The sequence below is a fragment of the Lygodium microphyllum genome, chromosome 29, assembly GCF_053477565.2.
Source record: "Lygodium microphyllum isolate KBCC chromosome 29, Lygodium_microphyllum_v1.1.10, whole genome shotgun sequence".
NCBI lineage: Eukaryota > Viridiplantae > Streptophyta > Polypodiopsida > Schizaeales > Lygodiaceae > Lygodium > Lygodium microphyllum.
The window spans coordinates 1,299,279-1,312,013 of NC_141163.1; positions in this window are offsets into that span (position 1 = coordinate 1,299,279).

Here is a 12,735-nt window from a genome sequence, read left to right on the forward strand (position 1 = left end):
ATGTGAAATGCAAAGAAGATGGATCTCTGGATAGATACAAAGTACGGCTAGTTGCGAAAGGTTATACGTAGCAGTATGGTTTGATTATGAGAAGACTTTCAGCCCAATTGCAAAAAATGTGAGAACTATCATTGCTTTGGCAGCATCTAAGGGATGAAAGCTTTGGCAGATGGATGTCAAAAATTCATTTCTAAATGGAGATTTGAGTGAGGAAGTGTATATGGAACAACTTGAGGGTTATGTACACCCTGATTACCAAAATCATGTGTATATGCTTAAAAAGACACTTTATGGGTTAAAACATGCATCAAGAGAGCATGGAATGCTTAGATTAGCTCATATTTACAGCAATTTGGATTTCAAATGGGAAATGCACATCATAATTCACTCACTAAGCAGACAAAGACAAGGTATGTAGTCTTGGTTATTTATGTAGATGACTTGATCATTACTAGAGATGATGACCATGGTATTGCTGAAATTAAATCCATGTTACAAGTGGAGTTCAAGGTAATATTTTTTTGGCACTGAGGTGGTGACTACACCTCAAGGAATTTGGCTGCTATAGAAATAGTATGCATAAGATATGCTAATCGAGTATGGAATGATGGATTGTAAGACCATGGAAACACTGCCATATCATAATGTAAAGCTTGGATTTGATGTTGGAAGTAAGATAGAGAATGTTACAATGTATAAGCAGATGGTGGGCAGCCTGATCCATCTGACCATTACTCATCCTAACCTCGGTTATTCAGTGAAGTTGATTAGTTAATTTATGCAGAAGGCATTCAAACCTCACTTGGACGTAGTCAAGAGAATTATGCAGTAAGTGAAGGGTACTTTTGATTATGGGCTATTTTATGAGTTTGGAAAGTCACTTGAGCTGACAGGATATACAGTTTTCACTATGATCTAAGATAATCAATACCCGGTTATGGTGTCAATATTATGAACATTTTATGGTAGCACTACAACATAGAGCTATATGAAGAAGGCTCCAAGATCCACATGTCCAAAGCATGTCCTGTATATTTGGATTGTGTAGTATGACAAAGGCTATATACTTATACTATAGAAAAGCATAGTACATAAACATGTTGACTCCATTGATTTCAAGACTAGCCATCTCCATGCATTATGCTACTTGAGAATTAAAAAAGATCAAAATACCACAAATTTTATCTAAAAGAAAAACAAAAACAAATTCCCTTGTGTCAACTACTCACTAACCACACATAATGAACTTATTTAGAAAGATAAAGACAATATAAAGCTTGTTGTAGATTGAAATCACTTGCTTTGAGCATGGAAATTATTGTTCAATACAGTTGAGAAAGTCATTAGATATCTTATAATCATTCTCATCTAATTGGTATCTTTCATTTGATGCATTGTATGCTAAATATGCCAACGCAATGACTGACTCTATGGCAATCATGTTCAAGTTAGTTAAGTCATATGTGAACATACGCAATCCTTTCACCTTTTGGTACCAACCAAGCTGAACTTCTATCCCTTGAGGTTGATTTGTCAAGTTAAAGCCTCATTTATAGTCCACATATCTACCTTCTACTTTCTTTCTCATCTTTTGGACTCTCTGAAGGTACCATGTGCCCTGAGACTTATCCATTTTATTTAAGTTTTTGGCTTTTCCATATCTCTTTGGATGCTTACTACTTCCTTGATCTTGTTGTTGCATGCAAAATATATTCCACAATCACAACCTGTCCTAAAGAAATTCGCATTGCTTGATGATTGTGATTTTTATTCATTAACAAAATAGATGCCTTGCTTCACTCTTGTCAATATATCCTTTGACAATGTTGAATTCCCATTCAATTGGTTGACCAATGTAGACTTGAACATATACTTTCCATCAACTTCTACCACTGGGTTGATCTTTTGTCTCTTTACAATAGTGCTTGAGTCATGAACCTCATCTAGGAGCCCATAAATTTCATGTCAAATCTCACCAATAGCAATGACCTCATCATCCCCATCTAAAACTTCTTGTAGATGTTTGTCATCACTACTTGGTTGTGCAAAATCGTCATACTCATCAGCCTCCCCCATCTCAGTGTCTAGTTTTGACCATGCAGAACTTATATCCTCCCAAGGTCGTAACCACCAGTTTTTGTAATCTATTTTGCTAGGCTTCAATCCTAATGATTGACACAACATTTGTGCTTGTTGCAAACCCTCTTTTAATGCATCTACTAGTACATCATCTAAAGATACACATTTATAGTTTCCTAAATCTACTTCTACAATTCCATCCTTTTTATTCAAATTTTTCTATATGTGCACATGTTTTTTATGAGCTCTTGAGAATATTGGCCCATCTAAGTAACATTCATGCATGGCAATCTTATTCAAAGTACCAATACTATACAAAAGGTCTCCAAAGTCAAAGGCTCTCTCTTGTCCCACCATAACTCTAATTTTACTAAAATAAATTTCATGGACACTTGAGAGTAGGATAAAAGTCAAAAAACACCTTTATATGAAGCATAAAAAAATGGCATGAAAGTTGATTATTTGTGTAGGTCTCTTTACTTATGAAGTTTATCTTCAAGTTGTATGTTGCATGTTGATGTATCCATAACCTCCAAGGCTTGAAGAAGAAACTAATCTTGGCTCCCATCACTACATGCTCCTTGAAGTTTCCAAACTCTTTTTCAACATGTGTTTTAAAGTCCTTGAAAACATCTAGTACTTCATCCTTGTGCATAAGTGTTAGAAATCAAGCTCACTGTCAGTGTGTCTTCATCTATGACCGACATCTATGACAGCTAGTGTGTACAGCTGTCTACATGTGACTACATTAAATAAGTCGAGTTAGTAGTCAGTCAGTGACCTGACTAGAGTTAGTCAGTCTAGTCTACATTTACACTAGGTCACTTTATCTTGTAGTGTGTGTGTGCTTTTCAGTTGAGAGTGTGAAAATGAAGGAATGAGCTTGAGAGCCTGAAGGCTCATGGATATGGAGTTTTTCCCTTTCTCTCTCTCTACTCTTTGAACATGGTATCAGAGCTTCATCCATGAGGCTGTGGGAGAATGGGCATGGCAACTTGCAGTGCAAAGGAGATGGAAGTAAGAAATGAGGAAGAAGCTGGACACTTGCAAATGAAGCCATAGTCAAAGGAAGGAATCAGCATGGACTGCCTTCTGAAAATCGTGGACTGCCTCCTGAAAATCAGCAACCTGTATCTGAAAATCTGCGCCTGCTGATCTGAATGGACAGCAACCTGTATCTGAAAATCTGCGCCTGCTGATCTGAATGGACATCAACCTGTATCTGAAAATCTGTGCCTGCTGATCTGAATGGACTGCAACCTGTATCTGAAAATCTGCGCCTGCTGATCTGAGTGAACAGCAACCTGTCAATCTTCAGTGGGGCACCTGGACAAGGTTCATAGAGCATGTATGCTCACTATTGAAGGTATTTGAAGTATGCAAGGAGTAAATGCTTGTGTGGGAGCTCTGTTATGAGCTAGAGTGACAGACACAGACCTGTAATCATTTCTGAACTACTGTAAACATGAATGGACAGTATGCATTCAGTCATTACTGACACACAAGAGCCTTGTACTACACTCAGAAGGCATCTTTGGAGCACAAGAATGTGTCAAAGCATGTATACATTGGATCAAATGTCTTGGAGCTGAGATCTCTTGCTCAGAATACTCAGATCTGAAAATCAATGACAGGCTGAAAACTGTCATACACAGTCAATGACACAATACTCAAATCTAAAAATCAATGACAGGCTGAAAACTGTCATACACAGTCAATGACAGAATACTCAGATCTGAAAAGCAATGACAGGCTGAAAACTGTCATACATAGTCAATGACAAGTACTGTGCATTACTGAAGCAATACAGGTCATCTTGGGGGTTCCATCATCTATATGAACTGGCCTATACATGCTGAATGCATGGAGAATTGAAGCAAGCAATGAGCATCATTGAAAACTGAATTTTGAAGCTGAAATAAATGCAATTACACTGTCCTGGTTAATTACAAACAGCTCATGAGGTTTATGCCATTGGTCAATGAAGACAGGTTGTATATGCCTACTCATTTGCTCATGTATTGAACTTGCCACTACAAAGTAAATGTATGACATGGTCAAAAGACATTTTGGAGCTGCTTGGAGCTTGGTATGCTGAATTCTGGTTGACTGCAACCTGAAGCTGAATTTGTTGACACACTCAGTTTTGGACTTGAAATTGCTGCTGGTTACTCACAGTTTACAGTTTTCAGACTGCATGTATGTACCCTGGCAGTGAGGTTACATAAGCTTAAGCTGAAGCAAACACATAGCTTATGTATTGACAGTTATATCTACAGTTGAGACCACTTGTTTGAGGGTTGTTTTGGGGTGTCAGTGGGCTGAAATACCCTGGTTTTTTTCTACAATTTAGTGCAAAAAACTGTCATAAACTGTTACGGACTGAACTTAGTCAGTCATACTTATTGGACTGCAAGGAGTCAGGCACTTGATAGACAGTCTATTGCATCATGGCTAACGCACATGGGACTGACAATATCACTCAGATAGTTGGAGAGAAGTTGGATAATAAGAACTTTACATTATGGAAATTCAAAATGAAAAACTTTCTAGTTGGCAGAGGTTATTGGGATTTATGTACAGGAGATGAAGTTGCTCCTGAGTTGCCTGCACACAATCCAACAAATGAACAGAAAAGAGCCTACAGGCTATGGAATGAAAGAGCATGCAAGGTGTTGCATTGGTTTTCCTTATGTATATCTGATGCTATGGTAATTCAAATCACTGGATGTGAGACTCCCAAGGATGCTTGGGACATACTGATGAAAATTTATGGAACCATGACACATGCAAGAAAGATCCAGTTGAAACAGCAGTTCAACAACATGTCTAGGAATGGCAAGAGCATCCAGACGTATACCACGGAGATTAAGACCATAGCTGATCAACTTGCTACTATTGGCTCAAGTGTATCAGAAGATGATATGATTGCTGTTGCTTTGAATGGCTTAGGAAAAGAGTACAAAGCTTTTGTCACTTCCATTTCTGTCAGAGAAGAGCCCCCTAGCTGGGAAGAGCTAGTTGCTTTGTTGCTGCATGAGGAAGTCAAACTTGGTTTGAATACAGGTTCTAGTGCATCTCAGAGTAGAGATAATGTGTTGTACTCTAGCCAGCGTGGCAGAGGATCTAGAGATCATGGTTCGTTTCGAGGTCGTGGTGACACTCGTAATACTTATGGACAGTAGCAGCAGCAAAGTAATTGGCATGGTGCAAATACACAAGGCCAGCGTGGATCTGGTGGGTTTAGAGGCAGGGGGATATCACCCCGAGGTAGAGGTGGTGGTTCTGGTTCATGGCAGTCGTCTGATCAGTCCAACAGGGACAAGGACTGCCATTATTGTGGCCGGTATGGGCATATTGCAAAGGATTGTTACAAGAAGGGTAGACAGCATGGGCACTATGCATCTTCCAGTGGTGCTCATGATGAGTCAGTTGATAGACTCTTTGCCATGCAGCATGTATCTAAAAATGCATCGAGACATGATAGAGATGACAGATGGTACATTGACTCTGGAGCGTCAAACCACATGACCCCGCATGGAGAATGGTTTGATGAGATGGTTGCAGGTACACATGGTCATGTATGTACTGGAGATGATACCCAACATGACATAAAGCATAAAGGGATTGTTCCATTGATGATGCCTGATGGCAAGAAGAAAGGCCTGCATGATGTCTTACATGTACCGACCATAACAAAGAATTTGTTGTCTGTGGGTCAAATGGCAGAACAGAATTTGCAAGTGAGGTTTAACAAGGATGGATGTTTCATTGAGGAGTATGGAAATGGCTGCAAGCTAATTGCCAAGGGCAGAAGGGATGGCAGGATGTTTACTTTGGAAGCGACCATTCCTGAACTTAAAGCAACTATGTTTGCACATGATGAGAGTCCCATTCGGGATGTAGAGATTTGGCACAAACGGATTGGACATGTCAATGTACAAAAGCTGAAATCTATGTAGCAGAAAGAAGTAGTACTTGGATTACCTAAATTCAAGTATAATGATTTTGGTCATGTATGCCCTGCATGTCAGTTTGGGAAGCAAGCACGGTTTCCTTTCATGAGACATGTAAAAAACAGCACTAGGCCTTTACAGTTGGTGCACTCTAATGTCTGGGGTCCTTCACATAATGCTTCTTTTGGCAGTGCATGATATTATGTCTCGTTTATTGATGATTTCAGCAGGTACACTTGGTTTTATATCTTGAAACATAAGGATGATGTGTTTGATGCATTCAAAGACTTCAAGAAACATGCTGAAAATGAATTGGGCTGTTACATATCATGTTTGAGATCAGATGGAGGAGGTGAATATGTCTCAAACTACTTTGACAGGTATCTTGCTAAACATGGGATCAGAAGACAGCTCACATGCAGTTATATACCGCAGCAAAACAGTGTTGCAGAGAGGAAAAACAGGGTTTTGATGGAGTCAGCTAGAGCTATGCTGAATGAAAAATGTCTGCCAAATGGTTATTGGGCTGAAGCAGTGGTGACTGTTGTATATGTGCTGAATCGAACCCCTACAGTAGGGATTCATGATGTCACTCTGTATGAACGGCTGTATGGTCATAAACCTGATATTTCACACTTGAAGGTATTTGACAGCATTGCATATGTGCATATACCGGATGAGAAGAGGAAGAAATTGGATCCTAAGGCAGTGAAAAGTGTGTTTATTGGATATGCACAGGAACGGAAAGCTTATAAGTGTTATGTACCTTCTACGCATGAGACACTCATAAGCAGAGATGTGGTATTTGATGAGTTAGCATCTTGGTATGGGAATCCTGTTGCAGTGCCTACTGATGACTCACCCAGTATGAGTCATGCTGAAAATACTCCTGCAGAGAGTACTTCCATGACTGGTCAAACAGGTGATGTATCATCTACAGTGAGTCCTTGGACAGGACGATTACGGAGTCGCACTACTGCATCCACTGACACGGATATGTCAGTGAGGGGGAGAACAGATAAGGGAAAAGAAAAGGTTTTTGAAGATGTAACAGGTCCACTCACTGCAGGTTATGATTCATCTAGCAGTGACAGCTTAGATAGTGAATTGGGGATTCCATCTATTATGACGCCAGGTGCTAGACAGAGCCGTTATGTGCCACCTCATGAGAGGCAAGCTCACAGTGAGCCACAGCTCAGGAGATCAGAGAGGGTCAGACGACCTGTTGACAGGTATACTTACACTGGATATTCAGCCCGTCATTATGCTTATATGACGAAAGTAACAGCTTTTAGAGAGCCAAGTAAGTTTGATGAGGCAGTTTCAGATGAGAATTGGCGTGCTGCTATGGATGAGGAATATTCAGCTTTGGCTGAAAATTGTACATGGGATTTGGTATAGTTGCCTGAGGGCAAAACACCTATTGGATGCAAGTGGGTGTATAAGGTAAAATGTAAATCAGATGGATCATTGGAAAGATATAAGGCCAGGCTGGTTGCAAAAGGGTATGCGCAGCAGTATGGTCTTGATTATGAGGAGACTTTCAGCCCTGTAGCAAATATGGCTACAGTTAGAACTGTGATTGCTTTGGCAGCAGCTAGAGGCTGGAAACTATGGCAGATGGATGTAAAGAATGCATTTCTCAATGGAGAATTACAGGAAGAGGTTTACATGGAACAGCCTGAAGGCTATGTACATCCAGAATTTCCAGCACATGTATGTCGGCTGAAAAAGGCATTATATGGGTTGAAACAGGCACCCAGAGCATGGAATACTCGCATCAACAGTTATTTACAGCAACATGGTTTCCGATTGCGAGATGTTGATCATAGTCTGTTTGCGAAGAAGACAGATAGTGGCTATGTTTTTCTAGTTGTCTATGTTGATGACTTAATTATTTCAGGAGATGATGAAAATGGGATTGCTAAAATAAAGACGTGTTTACAGGCTGAATTTAAGGTCAAGGACCTTGGAGAGCTGAAATACTTTTTGGGGATTGAGGTTGTTTCTACACCTCAAGGCATATGGCTGCTACAAAAGCAGTATGCTCATGACATGTTACAGAAATATGGTATGGCTGATTGCAAGCCTATGGATACGCCTTTGGAGCAGAATGTCAAGCTGCAGATTGATGTTGGGACAGAGATTGAGAATGTTACTATGTACAGACAGATGGTAGGCAGCTTGATCTATCTCTCGATCACTAGACCTGACTTGAGTTATGCTGTGGGGTTGATCAGTCAGTTCATGCAGAAGCCTGGCAAACCACACTTGGATGCAGTCAGAAGAATTCTGAGATATGTAAAAGGTACCACAGATCATGGGATGTTTTATGCATATGGGAAAACCCTTGACTTGATGGGGTACACTGATGCTGACTGGGCTGGTTGCACATATGACAGGAGGTCAACCAGTGGCTATGCATTTGGATTGGGTAGTAGCATGATCAGTTGGCAGAGTAAGAAACAGCCTACAGTTGCATTGTCCAGTACGGAAGCAGAGTATCGTGGTGCGGCCTTAGCGGCCTGTGAAGCTAAGTGGTTTTACAGAAGTTACTGAATGACTTGGGAGTATACTTGGACAGCAAAGTCAAGCTGTACTGTGACAATTTGAGCAGTATTATGTTAGCAAGCAATCGTGTTTATCATGCAAGATTAAAACACATTGAGGTTCACTACCATTTCATCAGGGAAATGGTTTTACCATATCAGATTGACTTGGAGCGTGTGAAGACTGAAGACCAGGTAGCAGACATCTTTACTAAATCACTTGGTAAAGATAAGTTCATTCACTTTAGACAGCTACTTGGAGTGATGCAGATGATTTGAGTTTTGTTTTTGAGCTTGAGGGGTGGTGTTAGAAATCAAGCTCACCCTCAGTGTGTCTTCATCTATGACCGACATCTATGACAGCTAGTGTGTACAGCTGTCTACATGTGACTACATTAAATAAGTCGGGTTAGTAGTCAGTCAGTGACCTGACTAGAGTTAGTCAGTCTAGTCTACATTTACACTAGGTCACTTTATCTTGTAGTGTGTGTGTGCTTTTCAGTTGAGAGTGTGGAAATGAAGGAATGAGCTTGAGAGCCTGAAGGCTCATGGATATGGAGTTTTTCCCTTTCTCTCTCTCTACTCTTTGAACAATAAGAATATACAGCCAAGTATATATGCTGAAATCATCAATAAACAAGACATAATATCTTGCACCACTAAAGGATGCATTATGCACCAAACCCCAAACATCTGAACGTACCAATTGCAATGGTCTAGTATTATTTCTGACATGTCTGATAAATGGAAGTCTTGCTTGCTTCCCAAACTAGCAAGTGGAGCAACATACATGTCCTAACTGCATATGCTTGAATTTTGGCAAACCAAGTACAATCTCTTTCTACTACATGGTTTTTAGCCATTGTATGTTTACATGTCTGATAATGTGCTTATGCTAGATTTCCACATCTTTGACTACTCCACTTTCATGAGCAAACATGGTTGTCTTTAACTTAAGAATAATAGCATCCAAGGTAAACATCATGCCATCCCTTTTGCCTTTAGAAATTAGCTTGTAGCCATTTTCATACTCTTCAATAAAACAACCATCTCTATTAAATTTGACTTGTAGATTCTGCTCTTGCCATTCCTCCAACATACAATAAGTTTTTAGTGATAGATTGTACATGCAACACATCATATAGACTCTTTTTCTTTCCATCATACATGACTGGCAGAAAAACACTTGTATGCTTGATGTCATGTTGTTTATCATCACCAATATACATACATAGCCATGAGAGCCTAACCATTCTCCCTGCAAGGTCATATAATTTGAGGTGCACGAGTCATTATACTACTTTTGAGTAGCCTTGCCTTGCTTCGGCATACCTTGCTAGGTGGTAAAGGCACCTATGCCTAGCCGCCTGTATATTAGTTACACTTATAGTACTTGCATACCCACACACCTGTACACTGTAAGTGGTGGGCACCCATCACTATTACTTCATCCTTTATTCTATCAATGATATTTGAATAAAGGGAAGGCCGGTCACACATTGTGATTGTTGGAGTTCTGACATTGTGTGTATCTCTCTCTCTTGCTCTTGCTTTTGCTCTTTCCACCATAGCTCTTGCTTCCACTCCATGCTTCCACTTCAAGGCTTACTCCCTTCAACTAGGATTAGAGCCATTGCACTGACATTGAGGAGCTCAACCCGACATTGCTTCAACTTGTGGAGAAAAGCTTTAGTTCATAGTTTTAATGACAACCATGGCTCTTGCTCTTTCCACCATAGCTCTTGCTTCCACTCCATGCTTCCACTTCATGGCTTACTCCCTTCAATTGGTATTAGATCCATTGCACTGACATTGAGGAGCTCAACCTCGACATTGCTTCAGCTTGTGGAGAAAATCTTTAGTTCATAGTTTTAATGATAGCCATGGCTCAACTTGGAGAGGTATGATTTAGTACTCTTCTTCTTCCCAATGATAGAAGACCTATTGAGGATTGCACCAAGCCTTCCCCTAGTCGTGCCCCTGCAATCATTGCCTTGGGATCCATTGTGGGTAGTAGTAGCCACAATAAGAGGGACTGCAAGTAGCAGCATGTTTGTGTCTACCATCATTGCCCCTCTTCTTGCCTCATCTGGTACTTCTCGTGCCTTCCATTTGGTCCCTACTCCTTGGCTAACTCCTCGGTATTCACCCTTTGGCACCCCAACAACATGTTTGTGCCTACTATCCTCCATGCCCCTCTTCTTGCATCATTTAACTCCTTGGCATTCACCCTTTGGCACCTCAGTTGCAGTGTGTTTGTGCCTGCTATCCCTGCCCCTCTTCCTGCATCAAGTACTTCTCTTGCCTTGCATTTGGTCCCTACTCCTTAGCTGACTCCTCATCAACATTCACCCTTTGGCACTTTGGCATTAGTTACCAATGCCTGAATTTGGATTTGAGCCTTCCTATCTCAGTTCTTGACTATGTATTGATAGTGGTTTGTTGTATACTTCCTATGTGGATAGTAAGGATTAAGCTTATCTCTACCTATTTGATGCTCTCGAGGCTTGACATGGATACCCATATATTAGCTTGATGCTTGGGATGCTTCTTGGGCTTCTATTGAGCTCATTTGGATTAGTTCATAGAGGTTGTTTTGTTGCTTTTTATAACAAGTTTGAAGCTTATTTTACTAGTGAGAGCATATGCCTATTGCTCTCGAGTACTTACTAATTATTTGTAATGATGTACCGATGCTTATGGTTCATGTTACATGCTTGCTTATACTCTTTGATTACTTAAGAGCTGATATTGAAGCTTTGAATATTGACATTAGGTGTCATTCACTATTATGTATGGCTATTTGATGCTCCAGTAAGAGCTTGGCAAGTTACCTAGGTCGGATGCTCTCAAATATATGCTACTTGGAACTTGAATGTATGGATGCCTTCCACATGATGTTGTGATCTTTGTTTTCTCATCTAGCATTTGAATTTTGTTCCAGTGGGAGCCACTTCTTGACATTTGGATATTACATTGAGAATTTGGTTACACGATTGAGCTTGAGGGTCTTTCAAAGGAGACCATGGGACTTGGTGACATGTACATGCTCTTGGCATGCTTTATGTACACAACTGATGCTTGGTGGGTTGATCTGACATTCCTCTTGGGTTGGCACCTATCTCTGTCATGATGTTGTCAATAAATTATGCATCTTGGTTGGTTATGTATTGAGATTTTGTTGCATTACTCAGTCCGTATTGTGCCTTCATTTGGTCTCTTCTGTTACCTATGAGACCCTCTCTATGCATGATGGTTATGCCTATGTGATGCATCTCAATATAACACACTAATTCTTTGATAGTTCTCATTGCCACTCGCATATTTACTCACACTGCTAGTTGGAGCTATTCCCTGGCAGCTGCACTTTGTCTTATATTAGTGACTACTCCTCTTTTGCATTGATTTCTTATTGATGTACTTCATTTTCAGCATGTTGTAATTACAAGTTATTACATTGTTTATGCAAGCAGTCACCTTCACTTGATAGTTCTTTGCATTGAGTTTGTTGGACAGCTCATTACTTGGGTAGTAACACCTTGGTTTTAGCTTGATTTGGCAATGGTTTTAGGGCTATTTACAGTAATTACATTAGCCTACTTTGACAGTTTATATACATATTTGCCTTCATTATGGCTAGTGGCTTGAGTGATAGTGCTATCTTTAATATTGATAAGTTAGATGGCACCAACTATAACTACTGGAAGGCCCAAATCTGGCAAGTTTTAGAGCAAAAATGCATGCTAGGCCTTTGAAACATAAAGGTGTCAACAAGCCCAAACCTATTGATCCAAAGGATTGGGATGAATTAGATGAGCTATGTAAGTCCGCCATCATATTGTACCTCTCTCAGTAGGTGTTCTATAATGTTGTCTCCAACGGGGAGTCCACATGGGAATTATGGGCAAAGATTTGCAATGCCTATGATAAGCAAAACCCTGCTACTCAGATGTATTGGCTAAAGCAATTCATGGACCTTCACATGAAGGAGGGTACTTCTATGCCAACTCACTTAAATGTGTTTCATTCCATTATTAGTCATTTTTCTTTGTAGGGGATTGAATTCAACGTCACTCTTCTTCCCTTGTTTCTCTTAGTTACATTGTGTCAAAAGAACAAATCTAGAGCATGGCTATGGTGGCTTGAAGAGA